The 26,206-nt window shown below is 42.8% G+C and overlaps 2 non-coding genes across 2 annotated transcripts; both read left to right on the top strand.

Moving 5' to 3' along the window:
• Positions 1–6,516: 6,516 nt before the first annotated feature.
• On the top strand, positions 6,517–6,589 carry TRNAL-CAA (transfer RNA leucine (anticodon CAA)). The gene has a single exon. It is a non-coding gene; the product is annotated as a tRNA-Leu (tRNA).
• An 8,535-nt stretch (positions 6,590–15,124) lies between these two features.
• Positions 15,125–15,197, top strand: TRNAL-CAA (transfer RNA leucine (anticodon CAA)). The gene has a single exon. It is a non-coding gene; the product is annotated as a tRNA-Leu (tRNA).
• Positions 15,198–26,206: the final 11,009 nt, after the last annotated feature.

The raw sequence follows: 26,206 nt of genomic DNA, 5'->3' as shown, positions 1-26,206 counted from the left end.
TGTATAAGAGGGACAATTATTGAGCGGCCCGCTCATAATAAGTTCACGTGCTACGTGACGCCAAACATGCGCATAAGAGGGTTTTCACACTCGCCGTTCGGCTTATAGATGGCGCTGACTGTCACTCCTACTTCTAAATTCACATATGAACCCAAATAGTGGATGGAGGGAAGGCCGCTGTGGTAGCTCAGTGGTTAGAACATCGAACGCGTTATTCGAAGGTCGTAGGTTCGATTCCTGCCCACGGCTGGTTATTTTTTCATCCACTTTTCTTTCATCTTATTTACATTCTATTGGTTCTAATACCTTCCCCTGTACATTCCTTGGCATTACTGTCTGTTAGATCTCATTAATATTGTGTTAAAACACGGAAAACGAGCCCTTAGGTATACACTTCTTTTCTTTATTTCATTGAACGAGGGTCTCGTACTGACAGACTTGGTGTGTTACGGTTGTATAAGAGGGACAATTAATCTGCTGCCCGCTCATAATAGGTTCATGTGCTACGTGACGCCAAACATGCACATAAGAGTGTTTTCACACTCGCCGTTTGGCTTATAGTTAGCGCTGACTGTCACTCCTACTTCTAAATTCACATATGAACCCAAAAAAGTGGATGGAGGGAAGGCCGCTGTGGTAGCTTAGTGGTTAGAACATCGAACGCGTTATTCGAAGGTCGTAGGTTCGATTCCTGCCCACGGCTGGTTATTTTTTCATCCACTTTTCTTTCATCTTATTTACATTCTATTGGTTCTAATAACTTCCCCTGTACATTCCTTGGCATTACTGTCTGTTAGATCTCATTAATATTGTGTTAAAACACAGAAAACGAGCCCTTAGCTATACACTTCTTTCCCTTATTTCATTGAACGAGGGTCTCGTACTGGCAGACTTGGTGTGTTACGGTTGTATAAGAGGGACAATTAATCTGCTGCCCGCTCATAATAGGTTCATGTGCTACGTGACGCCAAACATGCACATAAGAGTGTTTTCACACTCGCCGTTTGGCTTATAGATAGCGCTGACTGTCACTCCTACTTCTAAATTCACATATAAAACGAAAAAGTGGATGGAGGGAAGGCCGCTGTGGTAGCTCAGTGGTTAGAGCAATGAACGGGTTATTCGAAGGTCGTAGGTTCGATTCCTGCCCACGGCTGGTTATTTTTTCATCCACTTTTCTTTCTTCCTATTTACATTCCATTGGTTCTAATAACTTTCCCTTTACTTTCTTTGGCATTACTGTCTGTTAGATCTCATAAATATTGTGTCAAAACACGGAAAACGAGCCCTTAGGTATACACTTATTTTCCTTATTTTCATTGAACGAGGGTCTCGTACTGGCAGACTTGGTGTGTTTAGGTTGTATAAGAGGGACAATTATTCAGCTGCCCGCTCATAATAAGTTCACGTGCTACGTGACGCCAACCATGCGCATAAAAGTGTTTTCACACTCGCCGTTTGGCCTATAAATGGCGCTGACTGTCTCCCACTTCTAAATTCACATATAAACCCAAAAAGTGGATGGAGGGAAGGCCGCTGTGGTAGCTCAGTGGTTAGAGCATCGAACGCATTATTCGAAGGTCGTAGGGTCGATTCCTGCCCACGGCTGGTTATTTTTTCATCCACCTTTCTTTCTTCTTATTTACATTCCATTGGTTCTAATAACTTCCCCTGTACATTCCTTGGCATTACTGTCTGTTAGATCTCATTATTATTGTGTTAAGACACGGAAAACGAGCCCTTAGGTATACACTTCTTTCCCTTATTTCATTGAACGAGGGTCTCGTACTGGCAGACTTGGTGTGTTTAGGTTGTATAAGAGGGACAAATACACAGCTGCCCGTTCATAATAGGTTAACGTGCTACGTGACGCCTAACATGCGCATAAGAGTGTTTTTACACTCGCCGTTTGCTTATAGAAGGCGCTGACTGTCACTCCTACTTCTAAATTCACATATAAACCTAAAAAGTGAATGGAGGGAAGGCCGCTGTGGTAGCTCAGTGGTTAGAGCATCGAACGCGTTATTCGAAGGTCGGAGGTTCGATTCCTGACCACGGCTGGTTATTTTTTTCGTCCACTTTTCTTTCTTCCTATTTACATTCCATTGGTTTTAATAACTTCCCCTGTACATTCCTTGGTTATACTGTCTGTTAGATCTCAATAATATTGTGTTAAAACATGGAAAACGAGCCCTTAGGTGTACACTTCTTTCCCTTATTTCATTGAACGAGGGTCTCGTACTGGCAGACTTGGTGTGTTTAGGTTGTATAAGAGGGACAATTATTGAGCGGCCCGCTCATAATAAGTTCACGTGCTACGTGACGCCAAACATGCGCATAAGAGGGTTTTCACACTCGCCGTTCGGCTTATAGATGGCGCTGACTGTCACTCCTACTTCTAAATTCACATATGAACCCAAATAGTGGATGGAGGGAAGGCCGCTGTGGTAGCTCAGTGGTTAGAACATCGAACGCGTTATTCGAAGGTCGTAGGTTCGATTCCTGCCCACGGCTGGTTATTTTTTCATCCACTTTTCTTTCATCTTATTTACATTCTATTGGTTCTAATACCTTCCCCTGTACATTCCTTGGCATTACTGTCTGTTAGATCTCATTAATATTGTGTTAAAACACGGAAAACGAGCCCTTAGGTATACACTTCTTTTCCTTATTTCATTGAACGAGGGTCTCGTACTGACAGACTTGGTGTGTTACGGTTGTATAAGAGGGACAATTAATCTGCTGCCCGCTCATAATAGGTTCATGTGCTACGTGACGCCAAACATGCACATAAGAGTGTTTTCACACTCGCCGTTTGGCTTATAGTTAGCGCTGACTGTCACTCCTACTTCTAAATTCACATATGAACCCAAAAAAGTGGATGGAGGGAAGGCCGCTGTGGTAGCTTAGTGGTTAGAACATCGAACGCGTTATTCGAAGGTCGTAGGTTCGATTCCTGCCCACGGCTGGTTATTTTTTCATCCACTTTTCTTTCATCTTATTTACATTCTATTGGTTCTAATAACTTCCCCTGTACATTCCTTGGCATTACTGTCTGTTAGATCTCATTAATATTGTGTTAAAACACGGAAAACGAGCCCTTAGCTATACACTTCTTTCCCTTATTTCATTGAACGAGGGTCTCGTACTGGCAGACTTGGTGTGTTACGGTTGTATAAGAGGGACAATTAATCTGCTGCCCGCTCATAATAGGTTCATGTGCTACGTGACGCCAAACATGCACATAAGAGTGTTTTCACACTCGCCGTTTGGCTTATAGATAGCGCTGACTGTCACTCCTACTTCTAAATTCACATATAAAACCAAAAAGTGGATGGAGGGAAGGCCGCTGTTGTAGCTCAGTGGTTAGAGCAATGAACGGGTTATTCGAAGGTCGTAGGTTCGATTCCTGCCCACGGCTGGTTATTTTTCATCCACTTTTCTTTCTTCCTATTTAAATTCCATTGGTTCTAATAACTTTCCCTTTACTTTCTTTGGCATTACTGTCTGTTAGATCTCATAATTATTGTGTCAAAACACGGAAAACGAGCCCTTAGGTATACACTTCTTTTCCTTATTTTCATTGAACGAGGGTCTCGTACTGGCAGACTTGGTGTGTTTAGGTTGTATAAGAGGGACAATTATTCAGCTTCCCGCTCATAATAAGTTCACGTGCTACGTGACGCCAACCATGCGCATAAGAGTGTTTTCACACTCGCCGTTTGGCCTATAGATGGCGCTGACTGTCTACCACTTCTAAATTCACATATAAACCCAAAAAGTGGATGGAGGGAAGGCCGCTGTGGTAGCTCAGTGGTTAGAGCATCGAACGCATTATTCGAAGGTCGTAGGGTCGATTCCTGCCCACGGCTGGTTATTTTTTCATCCACCTTTCTTTCTTCTTATTTACATTCCATTGGTTCTAATAACTTCCCCTGTACATTCCTTGGCATTACTGTCTGTTAGATCTCATTATTATTGTGTTATGACACGGAAAACGAGCCCTTAGGTATACACTTCTTTCCCTTATTTCATTGAACGAGGGTCTCGTACTGGCAGACTTGGTGTGTTTAGGTTGTATAAGAGGGACCATTATACAGCTGCCCGCTCATAATAAGTTCACGTGCTACGTGACGCCAAACATGCGCATAAGAGTGTTTTCACACTCGCCGTTTGGCTTATAGATTGCGCTGACTGTCACTCGTAATTCTAAATTCACATATAAACCCAAAAAAGTGGATGGAACGAAGGCCGCTGTGGTAGCTCAGTGGTTAGAGCATCGGACGCGTTATTCGAAGGTCGTAGGTTCGATTCCTGCCCATGGCTGGTTATTTTTTCATCCACTTTTCTTTCTTCTTATTTACATTCCATTGGTTCTAATAATTTCCCTTGTACATTCCTTCGCATTACTGTGTGTTAGATCTCATTAATATTGTGTTAAGACACGGAAAACGCGCCCTTAGGTATACACTTCTTTCCCTTATTTCATTGAACGAGGGTATCGTACTGGCAGACTTGGTGTGTTTAGGTTGTATAAAAGGGACAATTACACAGCTGCCCGTTCATAATAGGTTAACGTGCTACGTGACGCCTAACATGCGCATAAGAGTGTTTTTACACTCGCCGTTTGCTTATAGAAGGCGCTGACTGTCACTCCTACTTCTAAATTCACATATAAACCTAAAAAGTGAATGGAGGGAAGGCCGCTGTGGTAGCTCAGTGGTTAGAGCATCGAACGCGTTATTCGAAGGTCGGAGGTTCGATTCCTGACCACGGCTGGTTATTTTTTTCGTCCACTTTTCTTTCTTCCTATTTACATTCCATTGGTTTTAATAACTTCCCCTGTACATTCCTTGGTTATACTGTCTGTTAGATCTCAATAATATTGTGTTAAAACATGGAAAACGAGCCCTTAGGTGTACACTTCTTTCCCTTATTTCATTGAACGAGGGTCTCGTACTGGCAGACTTGGTGTGTTTAGGTTGTATAAGAGGGACAATTAACCAGCTGCCCGCTCATAATAGGTTCACGTGCTACGTGACGCCAAACATGCGCATAAGAGTGTTTTCACACTCGCCGTTTGGCTTATAGATGGCGCTGACTGTCACTCCTACTTCTAAATTCACATATAAAACTAAAAAGTGGATGGAGGGAAGGCCGCTGTGGTAGCTCAGTGGTTAGAGCAATGAACGGGTTATTCGAAGGTCGTAGGTTCGATTCCTGCCCACGGCTAATTATTTTTTCATCCATTTTTCTTTCTTCCTATTTACATTCCATTGGTTCTAATAACTTCCCTGTACATTACTGTGCATTGCTGTCTGTTAGATCTCATTAATATTGTGTTAAAACACGGAAAACCAGCCCTTAGGTATACACTTATTTCCCTTATTTCAGTGAACTAGGGTCTCGTACTGGCAGACTTGGTGTGTTTAGGTTGTATAAGAGGGACAATTATTGAGCTGCCCGCTCATAATAAGTTCACGTGCTACGTGACGCCAAACATGCGCATAAGAGGGTTTTCACACTCGCCGTTCGGCTTATAGATGGCGCTGACTGTCACTCCTACTTCTAAATTAACATATGAACCCAAATAGTGAATGGAGGGAAGGCCGCTTTGGTAGCTCAGTGGTTAGAACATCGAACGCGTTATTCGAAGGTCGTAGGTTCGATTCCTGCCCACGGCTGGTTATTTTTTCATCCACTTTTCTTTCATCTTATTTACATTCTATTGGTTCTAATACCTTCCCCTGTACATTCCTTGGCATTACTGTCTGTTAGATCTCATTAATATTGCGTTAAAACACGGAAAACGAGCCCTTAGGTATACACTTCTTTTCCTTATTTCATTGAACGAGGGTCTCGTACTGACAGACTTGGTGTGTTACGGTTGTATAAGAGGGACAATTAATCTGCTGCCCGCTCATAATAGCTTCATGTGCTACGTGACGCCAAACATGCGCATAAGAGTGTTTTCACACTCGCCGTTTGGCTTATAAATGGCGCTGACTGTCACTCCTACTTCTAAATTCACATATAAACCCAAACGGTGGATGGAGGGAAGGCCACTGTGGTAGCTCAGTGGTTAGAGCAATGAACGGGTTATTCGAAGGTCATAGGTTCGATTCCTGCCCACGGCTGCTTATTTTTTCATCCACTTTTCTTTCTTCCTATTTACATTCTATTGGTTCTAATACCTTCCCCTGTACATTCCTTGGCATTACTGTCTGTTAGATCTCATTAATATTGTGTTAAAACACGGAAAACGAGCCCTTAGGTATACACTTCTTTTCCTTATTTTCATTGAACGAGGGTCTCGTACTGGCAGACTTGGTGTGTTTAGGATGTATAAGAGGGACAATTATTCAGCTGCCCGCTCATAATAAGTTCACGTGCTACGTGACGCCAACCATGCGCATAAGAGTGTTTTCACACTCGCCGTTTGGCCTATAGATGGCGCTGACTGTCTCCCACTTCTAAATTCACATATAAACCCAAAAAGTGGATGGAGGGAAGGCCGCTGTGGTAGCTCAGTGGTTAGAGCATCGAACGCAATATTCGAAGGTCGTAGGGTCGATTCCTGCCCACGGCTGGTTATTTTTTCATCCACCTTTCTTTCTTCTTATTTACATTCCATTGGTGCTAATAACTTCCCCTGTACATTCCTTGGCATTACTGTCTGTTAGATCTCATTATTATTGTGTTAAGACACGGAAAACGAGCCCTTAGGTATACACTTCTTTCCATTATTTCATTGAACGAGGGTCTCGTACTGGCAGACTTGTGTTTAGGTTGTATAAGAGAGACCATTATACAGCTGCCCGCTCATAATAAGTTTACGTGCTACGTGACGCCAAACATGCGCATAAGAGTGTTTTCACACTCGCCGTTTCGCTTATAGATTGCGCTGACTGTCACTCGTAATTCTAAATTCACATATAAACCCAAAAAAGTGGATGGAGCGAAGGCCGCTGTGGTAGCTCAGTGGTTAGAGCATCGAACGCGTTATTCGAAGGTCGGAGGTTCGATTCCTGACCACGGCTGGTTATTTTTTTCGTCCACTTTTCTTTCTTCCTATTTACATTCCATTGGTTTTAATAACTTCCCCTGTACATTCCTTGGTTATACTGTCTGTTAGATCTCAATAATATTGTGTTAAAACATGGAAAACGAGCCCTTAGGTGTACACTTCTTTCCCTTATTTCATTGAACGAGGGTCTCGTACTGGCAGACTTGGTGTGTTTAGGTTGTATAAGAGGGACAATTAACCAGCTGCCCGCTCATAATAGGTTCACGTGCTACGTGACGCCAAACATGCGCATAAGAGTGTTTTCACACTCGCCGTTTGGCTTATAGATGGCGCTGACTGTCACTCCTACTTCTAAATTCACATATAAACCTAAAAAGTGAATGAAGGGAAGGCCGCTGTGGTAGCTCAGTGGTTAGAGCATCGAACGCGTTATTCGAAGGTCGGAGGTTCGATTCCTGACCACGGCTGGTTATTTTTTTCGTCCACTTTTCTTTCTTCCTATTTACATTCTATTGGTTTTAATAACTTCCCCTGTACATTCCTTGGTTATACTGTCTGTTAGATCTCAATAATATTGTGTTAAAACATGGAAAACGAGCCCTTAGGTGTACACTTCTTTCCCTTATTTCATTGAACGAGGGTCTCGTACTGGCAGACTTGGTGTGTTTAGGTTGTATAAGAGGGACAATTAACCAGCTGCCCGCTCATAATAGGTTCACGTGCTACGTGACGCCAAACATGCGCATAAGAGTGTTTTCACACTCGCCGTTTGGCTTATAGATGGCGCTGACTGTCACTCCTACTTCTAAATTCACATATAAAACTAAAAAGTGGATGGAGGGAAGGCCGCTGTGGTAGCTCAGTGGTTAGAGCAATGAACGGGTTATTCGAAGGTCGTAGGTTCGATTCCTGCCCACGGCTGGTTATTTTTTCATCCACTTTTCTTTCTTCCTATTTACATTCCATTGGTTCTAATAACTTCCCTGTACATTACTGTGCATTGCTGTCTGTTAGATCTCATTAATATTGTGTTAAAACACGGAAAACTAGCCCTTAGGTATACACTTATTTCCCTTATTTCAGTGAACTAGGGTCTCGTACTGGCAGACTTGGTGTGTTTAGGTTGTATAAGAGGGACAATTATTGAGCTGCCCGCTCATAATGAGTTCACGTGCTACGTGACGCCAAACATGCGCATAAGAGGGTTTTCACACTCGCCGTTCGGCTTATAGATGGCGCTGACTGTCACTCCTACTTCTAAATTCACATATGAACCCAAATAGTGGATGGAGGGAAGGCCGCTGTGGTAGCTCAGTGGTTAGAACATCGAACGCGTTATTCGAAGGTCGTAGGTTCGATTCCTGCCCACGGCTGGTTATTTTTTCATCCACTTTTCTTTCATCTTATTTACATTCTATTGGTTCTAATACCTTCCCCTGTACATTCCTTGGCATTACTGTCTGTTAGATCTCATTATTATTGTGTTAAAACACGGAAAACGAGCCCTTAGGTATACACTTCTTTTCCTTATTTCATTGAACGAGGGTCTCGTACTGACAGACTTGGTGTGTTACGGTTGTATAAGAGGGACAATTAATCTGCTGCCCGCTCATAATAGCTTCATGTGCTACGTGACGCCAAACATGCGCATAAGTGTGTTTTCACACTCGCCGTTTGGCCTATAGATGGCGCTGACTGTCACTCCTCCTTCTAAATTCACATATAAACCCAAAAGGTGGATGGAGGGAAGGCCACTGTGGTAGCTCAGTGGTTAGAGCAATGAACGGGTTATTCGAAGGTCATAGGTTCGATTCCTGCCCACGGCTGGTTATTTTTTCATCCACTTTTCTTTCTTCCTATTTACATTCCATTGGTTCTAATAACTTTCCCTTTACTTTCTTTGGCAATACTGTCTGTTAGATCTCATAAATATTGTGTTAAAACACGGAAAACGAGCCCTTAGGTATACACTTCTTTTCCTTATTTTCATTGAACGAGGGTCTCGTACTGGCAGACTTGGTGTGTTTAGGTTGTATAAGAGGGACAATTATTCAGCTGCCCGCTCATAATAGGTTCACGTGCTACGTGACGCCAACCATGCGCATAAGAGTGTTTTCACACTCGCCGTTTGGCCTATAGATGGCGCTGACTGTCTCCCACTTCTAAATTCACATATAAACCCAAAAAGTGGATGGAGGGAAGGCCGCTGTTGTAGCTCAGTGGTTAGAGCATCGAACGCATTATTCGAAGGTCGTAGGGTCGATTCCTGCCCACGGCTGGTTATTTTTTCATCCACCTTTCTTTCTTCTTATTTACATTCCATTGGCTCTAATAACTTCCCCTGTACATTCCTTGGCATTACTGTCTGTTAGATCTCATTATTATTGTGTTAAGACACGGAAAACGAGCCCTTAGGTATACACTTCTTTCCCTTATTTCATTGAACGAGGGTCTCGTACTGGCAGACTTGGTGTGTTTAGGTTGTATAAGAGGGACCATTATACAGCTGCCCGCTCATAATAAGTTCACGTGCTACATGACGCCAAACATGCGCATAAGAGTGTTTTCACACTCGCCGTTTGGCTTATAGATTGCGCTGACTGTCACTCGTGATTCTAAATTCACATATAAACCCAAAAAAGTGGATGGAGCGAAGGCCGCTGTGGTAGCTCAGTGGTTAGAGCATCGAACGCGTTATTCGAAGGTCGTAGGTTCGATTCCTGCCCATGGCTGGTTATTTTTTCATCCACTTTTCTTTCTTCTTATTTACATTCCATTGGTTCTAATAACTTCACCTGTACATTCCTTGGTATTACTGTGTGTTAGATCTCATCAATATTGTGTTAAGACACGGAAAACGCGCCCTTAGGTATACACTTTTTTCCCTTATTTCATTGAACGAGGGTCTCGTACTGGCAGACTTGGTGTGTTTAGATTTTATAAGAGGGACAATTATACAGCTTCCCGCTCATATTAAGTTCACGTGCTACGTGACGCCTAACATGCGCATAAGAGTGTTTTCACACTCGCCGTTTGCTTATAGAAGGCGCTGACTGTCACTCCTACTTCTAAATTCACATATAAACCTAAAAAGTGAATGGAGGGAAGGCCGCTGTGGTAGCTCAGTGGTTAGAGCATCGAACGCGTTATTCGAAGGTCGGAGGTTCGATTCCTGACCACGGCTGGTTATTTTTTTCGTCCACTTTTCTTTCTTCCTATTTACATTCCATTGGTTTTAATAACTTCCCCTCACATTCCTTGGTTATACTGTCTGTTAGATCTCAATAATATTGTGTAAAAACATGGAAAACGAGCCCTTAGGTGTACACTTCTTTCCCTTAATTCATTGAACGAGGGTCTTTTACTGGCAGACTTGGTGTGTTTAGGTTGTATAAGAGGGACAATTAACCAGCTGCCCGCTCATAATAAGTTCACGTGCTACGTGACGCCAAACATGCGCATAAGAGTGTTTTCACTCTCGCCGTTTGGCTTATAGATGGCGGTGACTGTCACTCCTACATCTAAATTCACATATAAACCCCAAAAAGTGGATGGAGGGAAGGCCGCTGTGGTAGCGCAGTGGTTAGAGCATCGAACGCGTTATTCGAAGGTCGTAGGTTCAATTCCTGCCAACGGCTGGTTATTTTTTCATTCACTTTTCTTTCTTCCTATTTACATTCGATTGGTTCTAATAACTTCACCTGTACATTCCTTGGTAATACTGTCTGTTAGATCTCAATAATATTGTGTAAAAACACGGAAAACGAGCCCTTAGGTGTACACTTTTTTCCCTTATTTCATTGAACGAGGGTCTCGTACTGGCAGACTTGGTGTGTTTAGGTTGTATAAGAGGGACAATGAACCAGCTGCCCGCTCATAATAAGTTCACGTGCTACGTGACGACAAACATGCGAATAGGAGTGTTTTCACACTCGCCGTTTGTCTTATAGATGGCGCCGACTGTCACTCCTACTTCTAAGTTCACATATAAACTCCAAAAAGTGGATGGAGGGAAGGCCGCTGTGGTAGCTCAGTGGTTAGAGCATCGAACGCGTTATTCGAGGGTCGTAGGTTCAATTCCTGCCAACGGCTGGTTATTTGTTCATCCACTTTTCTTTCTTCTTATTTACATTCCATTGGTTCTAATACCTTCCCCTGTACATTCCTTGGCATTACTGTCTGTTAGATCTCATTAATATTGTGTTAAAACAAGGAAAACGAGCCCTTAGGTGTACACTTCTTTCCCTTATTTCATTGAACGAGAGTCTCGTACTGGCAGACTTGGTGTGTTTAGGTTGTATAAGAGGGACAATTATACAGCTTTTGCTCATATTAAGTTCACGTGCTACGTGACGCCAGACATGCGCATAAGAGTGTTTTCACACTCGCCGTTTGGCTTATAGATGGTGGTGACTGTCACTCCTACTTCTAAATTCACATATAAACCCCAAAAATGGATGGAGGGAAGGCCGCTGTGGTAGCTCAGTGGTTAGAGCATCGAACGCGTTATTCGAAAGTCGTAGGTTCGATTCCTGACCATGGCTGGTTATTTTTTTCGTCCACTTTTCTTTCTTCCTATTTACATTCCATTGGTTTTAATAACTTCCCCTGTACATTCCTTGGTAATACTGTCTGTTAGATCTCAATAATATTGTGTTAAAACATGGAAAACGAGCCCTTAGGTGTACACTTCTTTCCCTTATTTCATTGAACGAGGGTCTCGTACTGGCAGACTTGGTGTGTTTAGGTTGTATAAGAGGGACAATTACCCACTGCCCGCTCATAATAAGTTCACGTGCTACGTGACGCCAAACATGCGCATAAGTGTGTTTTCACACTCGCCGTTTGGCTTATAGATGGTGGTGACTGTCACTCCTACTTCTAAATTCACATATAAACCCCAAAAAGTGGATGGAGGGAAGGCCGCTGTGGTAGCGCAGTGGTTAGAGCATCGAACGCGTTATTAGAAGGTCGTAGGTTCAATTCCTGCAAACGGCTGGTTATTTTTTCATTCACTTTTCTTTCTTCCTATTTACATTCGATTGGTTCTAATAACTTCACCTGTACATTCCGTAGTATTACTGTCTGTTAGATCTCAATAATATTGCGTAAAAACACGGAAAACGAGCCCTTAGGTGTACACTTTTTTCCCTTATTTCATTGAGCGAGGGTCTCGTACTGGCAGACTTGGTGTGTTTAGGTTGTATAAGAGGGACAATTAACCAGCTGCCCGCTCATAATAAGTTCACGTGCTACGTGACGACAAACATGCGAATAAGAGTGTTTTCACACTCGCCGTTTGGCTTATAGATGGCGCTGACTGTCACTCCTACTTCTAAGTTCACATATAAACTCCAAAAAGTGGATGGAGGGAAGGCCGCTGTGGTAGCTCAGTGGTTAGAGCATCGAACGCGTTATTCGAGGGTCGTAGGTTCAATTCCTGCCAACGGCTGGTTATTTGTTCATCCACTTTTCTTTCTTCTTATTTACATTTCATTGGTTCTAATAACTCTCCTGTACATTCCTTGGCATTACTGTCTGTTAGATCTCATTAATACTGTGTTAAAACACGGAAAACGAGCCCTTAGGTGTACACTTCTTTCCCTTATTTCATTGAACGAGAGTCTCGTACTGGCAGACTTGGTGTGTTTAGATTGTATAAGAGGGACAATTATACAGCTTCCCGCTCATATTAAGTTCACGTGCTACGTGACGCCAAACATGCGCATAAGAGTGTTTTCACACTCGCCGTTTGCTTATAGATGGCACTGACTGTTACTCCTACTTCTAAATTCACATATAAACCCCAAAAAGTGGATGGAGGGAAGGCCGCTGTGGTAGCTCAGTGGTTAGAGCATCGAACGCGTTATTCGAAAGTCGTAGGTTCGATTCCTGACCACGGCTGGTTATTTTTTTCGTCCACTTTTCTTTCTTCCTATTTACATTCCATTGGTTTTAATAACTTCCCCTGTACATTCCTTGGCTTTACTGTCTGTTAGATCTCATTAATATTGTGTTAAAACACGGAAAACGAGCCCTTAGGTATACACTTCTTTTCCTTATTTCATTGAACGAGGGTCTCGTACTGGCAGACTTGGTGTGTTTAGGTTGTATAAGAGGGACAATTAACCAGCTGCCCGCTCATAATAAGTTCACGTGCTACGTGACGCCAAACATGCGCATAAGAGTGTTTTCACACTCGCCGTTTGGCTTATAGATGGCGGTGACTGTCACTCCTACTTCTAAATTCGCATATAAACCCCAAAAAGTGGATGGAGGGAAGGCCGCTGTGGTAGCTCAGTGGTTAGAGCTTCGAACGCGTTATTCGAAGGTCGTAGGTTCAATTCTTGCCAACGGCTGGTTATTTGTTCATCCACTTTTCTTTATTCCTATTTACGTTCCATTGGTTCTAATAACTTCCCTGTACATTACTTTGCATTGCTGTCTGTTAGATCTGATTAATATTGTGTTAAAACACGGAAAACGAGCCCTTAGGTATACACTTATTTCCCTTATTTCATTGAACTAGGGTCTCGTACTGGCAGACTTGGTGTGTTTAGGTTGTATAAGAGGGACAATTATTCAGCTGCCCGCTCATAATAAGTTCACGTGCTACGTGACGCCAAACATGCGCTTAAGAGGGTTTTCACACTCGCCGTTTGGCTTATAGATGGCGCTGACTGTCACTCCTACTTCTAAATTCACATATGAACCCAAAAAAGTGGATGGAGGGAAGGCCGCTGTGGTAGCTTAGTGGTTAGAACATCGAACGCGTTATTCGAAGGTCGTAGGTTCGATTCCTGCCCACGGCTGGTTATTTTTTCATCCACTTTTCTTTCATCTTATTTTACATTCTATTTGTTCTAATAACTCTCCTGTACATTCCTTGGCATTACTGTCTGTTAGATCTCATTAATACTGTGTTAAAACACGAAAAACGAGCCCTTAGGTGTACACTTATTTCCCTTATTTCAGTGAACTAGGGTCTCGTACTGGCAGACTTGGTGTGTTTAGGTTGTATAAGAGGGACAATTATTGAGCTGCCCGCTCATAATAAGTTCACGTGCTACGTGACGCCAAACATGCGCATAAGAGGGTTTTCACACTCGCCGTTCGGCTTATAGATGGCGCTGACTGTCACTCCTACTTCTAAATTCACATATGAACCCAAATAGTGAATGGAGGGAAGGCCGCTGTGGTAGCTCAGTGGTTAGAACATCGAACGCGTTATTCGAAGGTCGTAGGTTCGATTCCTGCCCACGGCTGGTTATTTTTTCATCCACTTTTCTTTCATCTTATTTACATTCTATTGGTTCTAATACCTTCCCCTGTACATTCCTTGGCATTACTGTCTGTTAGATCTCATTAATATTGTGTTAAAACACGGAAAACGAGCCCTTAGGTATACACTTCTTTTCCTTATTTCATTGAACGAGGGTCTCGTACTGACAGACTTGGTGTGTTACGGTTGTATAAGAGGGACAATTAATCTGCTGCCCGCTCATAATAGCTTCATGTGCTACGTGACGCCAAACATGCGCATAAGAGTGTTTTCACACTCGCTGTTTGGCTTATAGATGGCGCTGACTGTCACTCCTACTTCTAAATTCACATATAAACCCAAACGGTGGATGGAGGGAAGGCCACTGTGGTAGCTCAGTGGTTAGAGCAATGAACGGGTTATTCGAAGGTCATAGGTTCGATTCCTGCCCACGGCTGGTTATTTTTTCATCCACTTTTCTTTCTTCCTATTTACATTCTATTGGTTCTAATACCTTCCCCTGTACATTCCTTGGCATTACTGTCTGTTAGATCTCATTAATATTGTGTTAAAACACGGAAAACGAGCCCTTAGGTATACACTTCTTTTCCTTATTTTCATTGAACGAGGGTCTCGTACTGGCAGACTTGGTGTGTTTAGGTTGTATAAGAGGGACAATTATTCAGCTGCCCGCTCATAATAAGTTCACGTGCTACGTGACGCCAACCATGCGCATAAGAGTGTTTTCACACTCGCCGTTTGGCCTATAGATGGCGCTGACTGTCTCCCACTTCTAAATTCACATATAAACCCAAAAAGTGGATGGAGGGAAGGCCGCTGTGGTAGCTCAGTGGTTAGAGCATCGAACGCAATATTCGAAGGTCGTAGGGTCGATTCCTGCCCACGGCTGGTTATTTTTTCATCCACCTTTCTTTCTTCTTATTCACATTCCATTGGTGCTAATAACTTCCCCTGTACATTCCTTGGCATTACTGTCTGTTAGATCTCATTATTATTGTGTTAAGACACGGAAAACGAGCCCTTAGGTATACACTTCTTTCCATTATTTCATTGAACGAGGGTCTCGTACTGGCAGACTTGTGTTTAGGTTGTATAAGAGAGACCATTATACAGCTGCCCGCTCATAATAAGTTCACGTGCTACGTGACGCCAAACATGCGCATAAGAGTGTTTTCACACTCGCCGTTTGGCTTATAGATTGCGCTGACTGTCACTCGTAATTCTAAATTCACATATAAACCCAAAAAAGTGGATGGAGCGAAGGCCGCTGTGGTAGCTCAGTGGTTAGAGCATCGAACGCGTTATTCGAAGGTCGGAGGTTCAATTCCTGACCACGGCTGGTTATTTTTTTCGTCCACTTTTCTTTCTTCCTATTTACATTCCATTGGTTTTAATAACTTCCCCTGTACATTCCTTGGTTATACTGTCTGTTAGATCTCAATAATATTGTGTTAAAACATGGAAAACGAGCCCTTAGGTGTACACTTCTTTCCCTTATTTCATTGAACGAGGGTCTCGTACTGGCAGACTTGGTGTGTTTAGGTTGTATAAGAGGGACAATTAACCAGCTGCCCGCTCATAATAGGTTCACGTGCTACGTGACGCCAAACATGCGCATAAGAGTGTTTTCACACTCGCCGTTTGGCTTATAGATGGCGCTGACTGTCACTCCTACTTCTAAATTCACATATAAACCTAAAAAGTGAATGGAGGGAAGGCCGCTGTGGTAGCTCAGTGGTTAGAGCATCGAACGCGTTATTCGAAGGTCGGAGGTTCGATTCCTGACCACGGCTGGTTATTTTTTTCGTCCACTTTTCTTTCTTCCTATTTACATTCTATTGGTTTTAATAACTTCCCCTGTACATTCCTTGGTTATACTGTCTGTTAGATCTCAATAACATTGTGTTAAAACATGGAAAACGAGCCCTTAGGTGTACACTTCTTTCCCTTATTTCATTGAACGAGGGTCTCGTACTGGCAGACTTGGTGTGTTTAGGTTGTATAAGAGGGACAATTAACCAGCTGCCCGCTCATAATTGGTTCACGTGCTACGTGACGCCAAACATGCGCATAAGAGTGTTTTCACACTCGCCGTTTGGCTTATAGATGGCGCTGACTGTCACTCCTACTTCTAAATTCACATATAAAACTAAAAAGTGGATGGAGGGAAGGCCGCTGTGGTAGCTCAGTGGTTAGAGCAATGAACGGGTTATTCGAAGGTCGTAGGTTCGATTCCTGCCCACGGCTGGTTATTTTTCCATCCACTTTTCTTTCTTCCTATTTACATTCCATTGGTTCTAATAACTTCCCTGTACATTACTGTGCATTGCTGTCTGTTAGATCTCAATAATATTGTGTTAAAACACGGAAAACCAGCCCTTAGGTATACACTTATTTCCCTTATTTCAGTGAACTAGGGTCTCGTACTGGCAGACTTGGTGTGTTTAGGTTGTATAAGAGGGACAATTATTGAGCTGCCCGCTCATAATGAGTTCACGTGCTACGTGACGCCAAACATGCGCATAAGAGGGTTTTCACACTCGCCGTTTGGACTATAGATGGCGCTGACTGTCACTCCTACTTCTAAATTCACATATAAACCCAAAAGGTGGATGGAGGGAAGGCCACTGTGGTAGCTCAGTGGTTAGAGCAATGAACGGGTTATTCGAAGGTCATAGGTTCGATTCCTGCCCACGGCTGGTTATTTTTTCATCCACTTTTCTTTCTTCCTATTTACATTCCATTGGTTCTAATAACTTTCCCTTTACTTTCTTTGGCAGTACTGTCTGTTAGATCTCATAAATATTGTGTTAAAACACGGAAAACGAGCCCTTAGGTATGCACTTCTTTTCCTTATTTTCATTGAACGAGGGTCTCGTACTGGCAGACTTGGTGTGTTTAGGTTGTATAAGAGGGACAATTATTCAGCTGCCCGCTCATAATAAGTTCACGTGCTACGTGACGCCAACCATGCGCATAAGAGTGTTTTCACACTCGCCGTTTGGCCTATAGATGGCGCTGACTGTCTCCCACTTCTAAATTCACATATAAACCCAAAAAGTGGATGGAGGGAAGGCCGCTGTGGTAGCTCAGTGGTTAGAGCATCGAACGCATTATTCGAAGGTCGTAGGGTCGATTCCTGCCCACGGCTGGTTATTTTTTCATCCACCTTTCTTTCTTCCTATTTACATTCCATTGGCTCTAATAACTTCCCCTGTACATTCCTTGGCATTACTGTCTGTTAGATCTCATTATTATTGTGTTAAGACACGGAAAACGAGCCCTTAGGTATACACTTCTTTCCCTTATTTCATTGAACGAGGGTCTCGTACTGGCAGACTTGGTGTGTTTAGGTTGTATAAGAGGGACCATTATACAGCTGCCCGCTCATAATAAGTTCACGTGCTACATGGCGCCAAACATGCGCATAAGAGTGTTTTCACACTCGCCGTTTGGCTTATAGATTGCGCTCACTGTCACTCGTAATTCTAAATTCACATATAAACCCAAAAAAGTGGATGGAGCGAAGGCCGCTGTGGTAGCTCAGTGGTTAGAGCATCGAACGCGTTATTCGAAGGTCGTAGGTTCGATTCCTGCCCATGGCTGGTTATTTTTTCATCCACTTTTCTTTCTTCTTATTTACATTCCATTGGTTCTAATAACTTCACCTGTACATTCCTTGGTATTACTGTGTGTTAGATCTCATTAATATTGTGTTAAGACACGGAAAACGCGCCCTTAGGTATACACTTTTTTCCCTTATTTCATTGAACGAGGGTCTCGTACTGGCAGACTTGGTGTGTTTAGATTTTATAAGAGGGACAATTATACAGCTTCCCGCTCATATTAAGTTCACGTGCTACGTGACGCCTAACACTCGCATAAGAGTGTTTTCACACTCGCCGTTTGCTTATAGAAGGCGCTGACTGTCACTCCTACTTCTAAATTCACATATAAACCTAAAAAGTGAATGGAGGGAAGGCCGCTGTGGTAGCTCAGTGGTTAGAGCATCGAACGCGTTATTCGAAGGTCGGAGGTTCGATTCCTGACCACGGCTGGTTATTTTTTTCGTCCACTTTTCTTTCTTCCTATTTACATTCCATTGGTTTTAATAACTTCCCCTCTCATTCCTTGGTTATACTGTCTGTTATATCTCAATAATATTGTGTAAAAACATGGAAAACGAGCCCTTAGGTGTACACTTCTTTCCCTTATTTCATTGAACGAGGGTCTTGTACTGGCAGACTTGGTGTGTTTAGGTTGTATAAGAGGGACAATTAACCAGCTGCCCGCTCATAATAAGTTCACGTGCTACGTGACGCCAAACATGCGCATAAGAGTGTTTTCACACTCGCCGTTTGGCTTATAGATGGCGGTGACTGTCACTCCTACATCTAAATTCACATATAAACCCCAAAAAGTGGATGGAGGGAAGGCCGCTGTGGTAGCGCAGTGGTTAGAGCATCGAACGCGTTATTCGAAGGTCGTAGGTTCAATTCCTGCCAACGGCTGGTTATTTTTTCATTCACTTTTCTTTCTTCCTATTTACATTCGATTGGTTCTAATAACTTCACCTGTACATTCCTTGGTAATACTGTCTGTTAGATCTCAATAATATTGTGTAAAAACACGGAAAACGAGCCCTTAGGTGTACACTTTTTTCCCTTATTTCATTGAACGAGGGTCTCGTACTGGCAGACTTGGTGTGTTTAGGTTGTATAAGAGGGACAATGAACCAGCTGCCCGCTCATAATAAGTTCACGTGCTACGTGACGACAAACATGCGAATAAGAGTGTTTTCACACTCGCCGTTTGTCTTATAGATGGCGCCGACTGTCACTCCTACTTCTAAGTTCACATATAAACTCCAAAAAGTGGATGGAGGGAAGGCCGCTGTGGTAGCTCAGTGGTTAGAGCATCGAACGCGTTATTCGAGGGTCGTAGGTTCAATTCCTGCCAACGGCTGGTTATTTGTTCATCCACTTTTCTTTCTTCTTATTTACATTCCATTGGTTCTAATACCTTCCCCTGTACATTCCTTGGCATTACTGTCTGTTAGATCTCATTAATATTGTGTTAAAACACGGAAAACGAGCCCTTAGGTGTACACTTCTTTCCCTTATTTCATTGAACGAGAGTCTCGTACTGGCAGACTTGGTGTGTTTAGATTGTATAAGAGGGACAATTATACAGCTTCCCGCTCATATTAAGTTCACGTGCTACGTGACGCCAAACATGCGCATAAGAGTGTTTTCACACTCGCCGTTTGGCTTATAGATGGCGCTGACTGTCACTCCTACTTCTAAATTCACATATAAAACCAAACAGCGGATGGAGGGAAGGCCGCTGTGGTAGCTCAGTGGTTAGAGCAATGAACGGGTTATTCGAAGGTCGTAGGTTCGATTCCTGCCCACGGCTGGTTATTTTTCATCCACTTTTCTTTCTTCCTATTTACATTCCATTGGTTCTAATAACTTTCCCTTTACTTTCTTTGGCATTACTGTCTGTTAGATCTCATAAATATTGTGTCAAAACACGGAAAACGAGCCCTTAGGTGTACACTTCTTTCCCTTATTTCATTGAACGAGAGTCTCGTACTGGCAGACTTGGTGTGTTTAGATTTTATAAGAGGGACAATTACCCACTGCCCGCTCATAATATGTTCACGTGCTACGTGACGCCAAACGTGCGCATAAGTGTGTTTTCACACTCGCCGTTTGGCTTATAGATGGTGGTGACTGTCACTCCTACTTCTAAATTCACATATAAACCCCAAAAAGTGGATGGAGGGAAGGCCGCTGTGGTAGCGCAGTGGTTAGAGCATCGAACGCGTTATTCGAAGGTCGTAGGTTCAATTCCTGCCATCGGCTGGTTATTTTTTCATTCATTTTCTTTCTTCCTATTTACATTCGATTGGTTCTAATAACTTCACCTGTACATTCCGTAGTATTACTGTTTGTTAGATCTCAATAATATTGCGTAAAACACGGAAAACGAGCCCTTAGGTGTACACTTTTTTCCCTTATTTCATTGAACGAGGGTCTCGTACTGGCAGACTTGGTGTGTTTAGGTTGTATAAGAGGGACAATTAACCAGCTGCCCGCTCATAATAAGTTCACGTGCTACGTGACGACAAACATGCGAATAAGAGTGTTTTCACACTCGCCGTTTGGCTTATAGATGGGGCTGACTGTCACTCCTACTTCTAAGTTCACAAATAAACTCCAAAAAGTGGATGGAGGGAAGGCCGCGGTGGTAGCTCAGTGGTTAGAGCATCGAACGCGTTATTCGAGGGTCGTAGGTTCAATTCCTGCCAACGGCTGGTTATTTGTTCATCCACTTTTCTTTCTTCTTATTTACATTCAATTGGTTCTAATAACTTCCCCTGTACATTCCTTGGCATTACTGTCTGTTAGATCTCATTAATACTGTGTTAAAACACGGAAAACGAGCCCTTAGGTGTACACTTCTTTCCCTTATTTCATTGAACGAGAGTCTCGTACTGGCAGACTTGGTGTGTTTAGATTGTATAAGAGGGATAATTATACAGCTTCCCGCTCATATTAAGTTCACGTGCTACGTGACGCCAAACATGCGCATAAGAGTGTTTTCACACTCGCCGTTTGCTTATAGATGGTACTGACTGTCACTCCTACTTCTAAATTCACATATAAACCCAAAAAGTGGATGGAGGGAAGGCCGCTGTGGTAGCTCAGTGGTTAGAGCATCGAACGCGTTATTCGAAAGTCGTAGGTTCGATTCCTGACCACGGCTGGTTATTTTTTTCGTCCACTTTTCTTTCTTCCTATTTACATTCCATTGGTTTTAATAACTTCCCCTGTACATTCCTTTGCATTACTGTCTGTTAGATCTCATTAATATTGTGTTAAAACACGGAAAACGAGCCCTTAGGTATACACTTCTTTTCCTTATTTCATTGAACGAGGGTCTCGTACTGGCAGACTTGGTGTGTTTAGGTTGTATAAGAGGGACAATTAATCAGCTGTCCGCTCATAATAGGTTCACGTGCTACGTGACGCCAAACATGCGCATAAGAGTGTTTTCACACTCGCCGTTTGGCTTATAGATGGCGCTGACTGTCACTCCTACTTCTAAATTCACATATAAAACTAAAAAGTGGATGAAGGGAAGGCCGCTGTGGTAGCTCAGTGGTTAGAGCATCGAACGCGTTATTCGAAGGTCGTAGGTTCGATTCCTGACCACGGCTGGTTATTTTTTTCGTCCACTTTTCTTTCTTCCTATTTGCATTCCATTGGTTCTAATAACTTCCCCTGTACATTCCTTGGCATTACTGTCTGTTAGATCTCATTAATATTGTGTTAAAACACGGAAAACGAGCCCTTAGGTATACACTTCTTTTCCTTATTTCATTGAACGAGGGTCTCGTACTGGCAGACTTGGTGTGTTTAGGTTGTATAAGAGGGACAATTAACCAGCTGCCCGCTCATAATAAGTTCATGTGCTACGTGACGCCAAACATGCGCATAAGAGTGTTTTCACACTCGCCGTTTGGCTTATAGATGGCGGTGACTGTCACTCCTACTTCTAAATTCACATATAAACCCCAAAAAGTGGATGGAGGGAAGGCCGCTGTGGTAGCTCAGTGGTTAGAGCTTCGAACGCGTTATTCGAAGGTCGTAGATTCAATTCTTGCCAACGGCTGGTTATTTGTTCATCCACTTTTCTTTATTCCTATTTACGTTCCATTGGTTCTAATAACTTCCCTGTACATTACTGTGCATTGCTGTCTGTTAGATCTGATTAATATTGTGTTAAAACACGGAAAACGAGCCCTTAGGTATACACTTATTTCCCTTATTTCATTGAACTAGGGTCTCGTACTGGCAGACTTGGTGTGTTTAGGTTGTATAAGAGGGACAATTATTCAGCTGCCCGCTCATAATAAGTTCACGTGCTACGTGACGCCAAACATGCGCATAAGAGGGTTTTCACACTCGCCGTTTGGCTTATAGATGGCGCTGACTGTCACTCCTACTTCTAAATTCACATATGAACCCAAAAAAGTGGATGGAGGGAAGGCCGCTGTGGTAGCTTAGTGGTTAGAACATCGAACGCGTTATTCGAAGGTCGTAGGTTCGATTCCTGCCCACGGCTGGTTATTTTTTCATCCACTTTTCTTTCATCTTATTTACATTCTATTGGTTCTAATAACTTCCCCTGTACACTCCTTGGCATTACTGTCTGTTAGATCTCATTAATATTGTGTTAAAACACGGAAAACGCGCCCTCAGCTATACACTTCTTTCCCTTATTTCATTGAACGAGGGTCTCGTACTGGCAGACTTGGTGTGTTACGGTTGTATAAGAGGGACAATTAATCTGCTGCCCGCTCATAATAGGTTCATGTGCTACGTGACGCCAAACATGCGCTTAAGAGTGTTTTCACACTCGCCGTTTGGCTTATAGATGGCGCTGACTGTCACTCCTACTTCTAAATTCACATATAAAACCAAAAAGTGGATGGAGGGAAGGCCGCTGTGGTAGCTCAGTGGTTAGAGCAATGAACGGGTTATTCGAAGGTCGTAGGTTCGATTCCTGCCCACGGCTGGTTATTTTTTCATCCACTTTTCTTTCTTCCTATTTACATTCCATTGGTTCTAATAACTTCCCTGTACATTACTGTGCATTGCTGTCTGTTAGATCTGATTAATATTGTGTTAAAACACGGAAAACGAGCCCTTAGGTATACTCTTATTTCCCTTATTTCATTGAACTAGGGTCTCGTACTGGCAGACTTGGTGTGTTTAGGTTGTATAAGAGGGACAATTATTCAGCTGCCCGCTCATAATAAGTTCACGTGCTACGTGACGCCAAACATGCGCATAAGAGGGTTTTCACACTCGCCGTTCGGCTTATAAATGGCGCTGACTGTCACTCCTACTTCTAAATTCACATATAAAACCAAAAAGTAGATGGAGGGAAGGCCGCTGTGGTAGCTCAGTGGTTAGAGCAATGAACGGGTTATTCGAAGGTCGTAGGTTCGATTCCTGCCCACGGCTGGTTATTTTTTCATCCACTTTTCTTTCATCTTATTTACATTCCATTGGTTCTAATAACTTTCCCTTTACTTTCTTTGGCATTACTGTCTGTTAGATCTCATAAATATTGTGTCAAAACACGGAAAACGAGCCCTTAGGTGTACACTTCTTTCCCTTATTTCATTGAACGAGAGTCTCGTACTGGCAGACTTGGTGTGTTTAGATTTTATAAGAGGGACAATTACCCACTGCCCGCTCATAATATGTTCACGTGCTACGTGACGCCAAACGTGCGCATAAGTGTGTTTTCACACTCGCCGTTTGGCTTATAGATGGTGGTGACTGTCACTCCTACTTCTAAATTCACATATAAACCCCAAAAAGTGGATGGAGGGAAGGCCGCTGTGGTAGCGCAGTGGTTAGAGCATCGAACGCGTTATTCGAAGGTCGTAGGTTCAATTCCTGCCATCGGCTGGTTATTTTTTCATTCATTTTCTTTCTTCCTATTTACATTCGATTGGTTCTAATAACTTCACCTGTACATTCCGTAGTATTACTGTTTGTTAGATCTCAATAATATTGCGTAAAACACGGAAAACGAGCCCTTAGGTGTACACTTTTTTCCCTTATTTCATTGAACGAGGGTCTCGTACTGGCAGACTTGGTGTGTTTAGGTTGTATAAAAGGGACAATTAACCAGCTGCCCGCTCATAATAAGTTCACGTGCTACGTGACGACAAACATGCGAATAAGAGTGTTTTCACACTCGCCGTTTGGCTTATAGATGGGGCTGACTGTCACTCCTACTTCTAAGTTCACAAATAAACTCCAAAAAGTGGATGGAGGGAAGGCCGCGGTGGTAGCTCAGTGGTTAGAGCATCGAACGCGTTATTCGAGGGTCGTAGGTTCAATTCCTGCCAACGGCTGGTTATTTGTTCATCCACTTTTCTTTCTTCTTATTTACATTCAATTGGTTCTAATAACTTCCCCTGTACATTCCTTGGCATTACTGTCTGTTAGATCTCATTAATACTGTGTTAAAACACGGAAAACGAGCCCTTAGGTGTACACTTCTTTCCCTTATTTCATTGAACGAGAGTCTCGTACTGGCAGACTTGGTGTGTTTAGATTGTATAAGAGGGATAATTATACAGCTTCCCGCTCATATTAAGTTCACGTGCTACGTGACGCCAAACATGCGCATAAGAGTGTTTTCACACTCGCCGTTTGCTTATAGATGGTACTGACTGTCACTCCTACTTCTAAATTCACATATAAACCCCAAAAAGTGGATGGAGGGAAGGCCGCTGTGGTAGCTCAGTGGTTAGAGCATCGAACGCGTTAATCGAAAGTCGTAGGTTCGATTCCTGACCACGGCTGGTTATTTTTTTCGTCCACTTTTCTTTCTTCCTATTTACATTCCATTGGTTTTAATAACTTCCCCTGTACATTCCTTTGCATTACTGTCTGTTAGATCTCATTAATATTGTGTTAAAACACGGAAAACGAGCCCTTAGGTATACACTTCTTTTCCTTATTTCATTGAACGAGGGTCTCGTACTGGCAGACTTGGTGTGTTTAGGTTGTATAAGAGGGACAATTAATCAGCTGTCCGCTCATAATAGGTTCACGTGCTACGTGACGCCAAACATGCGCATAAGAGTGTTTTCACACTCGCCGTTTGGCTTATAGATGGCGCTGACTGTCACTCCTACTTCTAAATTCACATATAAAACTAAAAAGTGGATGAAGGGAAGGCCGCTGTGGTAGCTCAGTGGTTAGAGCATCGAACGCGTTATTCGAAGGTCGTAGGTTCGATTCCTGACCACGGCTGGTTATTTTTTTCGTCCACTTTTCTTTCTTCCTATTTGCATTCCATTGGTTCTAATAACTTCCCCTGTACATTCCTTGGCATTACTGTCTGTTAGATCTCATTAATATTGTGTTAAAACACGGAAAACGAGCCCTTAGGTATACACTTCTTTTCCTTATTTCATTGAACGAGGGTCTCGTACTGGCAGACTTGGTGTGTTTAGGTTGTATAAGAGGGACAATTAACCAGCTGCCCGCTCATAATAAGTTCATGTGCTACGTGACGCCAAACATGCGCATAAGAGTGTTTTCACACTCGCCGTTTGGCTTATAGATGGCGGTGACTGTCACTCCTACTTCTAAATTCACATATAAACCCCAAAAAGTGGATGGAGGGAAGGCCGCTGTGGTAGCTCAGTGGTTAGAGCTTCGAACGCGTTATTCGAAGGTCGTAGGTTCAATTCTTGCCAACGGCTGGTTATTTGTTCATCCACTTTTCTTTATTCCTATTTACGTTCCATTGGTTCTAATAACTTCCCTGTACATTACTGTGCATTGCTGTCTGTTAGATCTGATTAATATTGTGTTAAAACACGGAAAACGAGCCCTTAGGTATACACTTATTTCCCTTATTTCATTGAACTAGGGTCTCGTACTGGCAGACTTGGTGTGTTTAGGTTGTATAAGAGGGACAATTATTCAGCTGCCCGCTCATAATAAGTTCACGTGCTACGTGACGCCAAACATGCGCATAAGAGGGTTTTCACACTCGCCGTTTGGCTTATAGATGGCGCTGACTGTCACTCCTACTTCTAAATTCACATATGAACCCAAAAAAGTGGATGGAGGGAAGGCCGCTGTGGTAGCTTAGTGGTTAGAACATCGAACGCGTTATTCGAAGGTCGTAGGTTCGATTCCTGCCCACGGCTGGTTATTTTTTCATCCACTTTTCTTTCATCTTATTTACATTCTATTGGTTCTAATAACTTCCCCTGTACACTCCTTGGCATTACTGTCTGTTAGATCTCATTAATATTGTGTTAAAACACGGAAAACGCGCCCTCA

Source organism: Rhipicephalus microplus, chromosome 4 (assembly GCF_043290135.1).
Source record: "Rhipicephalus microplus isolate Deutch F79 chromosome 4, USDA_Rmic, whole genome shotgun sequence".
NCBI classification, from domain to species: Eukaryota; Metazoa; Arthropoda; class Arachnida; order Ixodida; family Ixodidae; genus Rhipicephalus; species Rhipicephalus microplus.
Note: the sequence above shows the minus strand (reverse complement) of the source record. Positions and strands in the feature narration are given on the sequence as shown.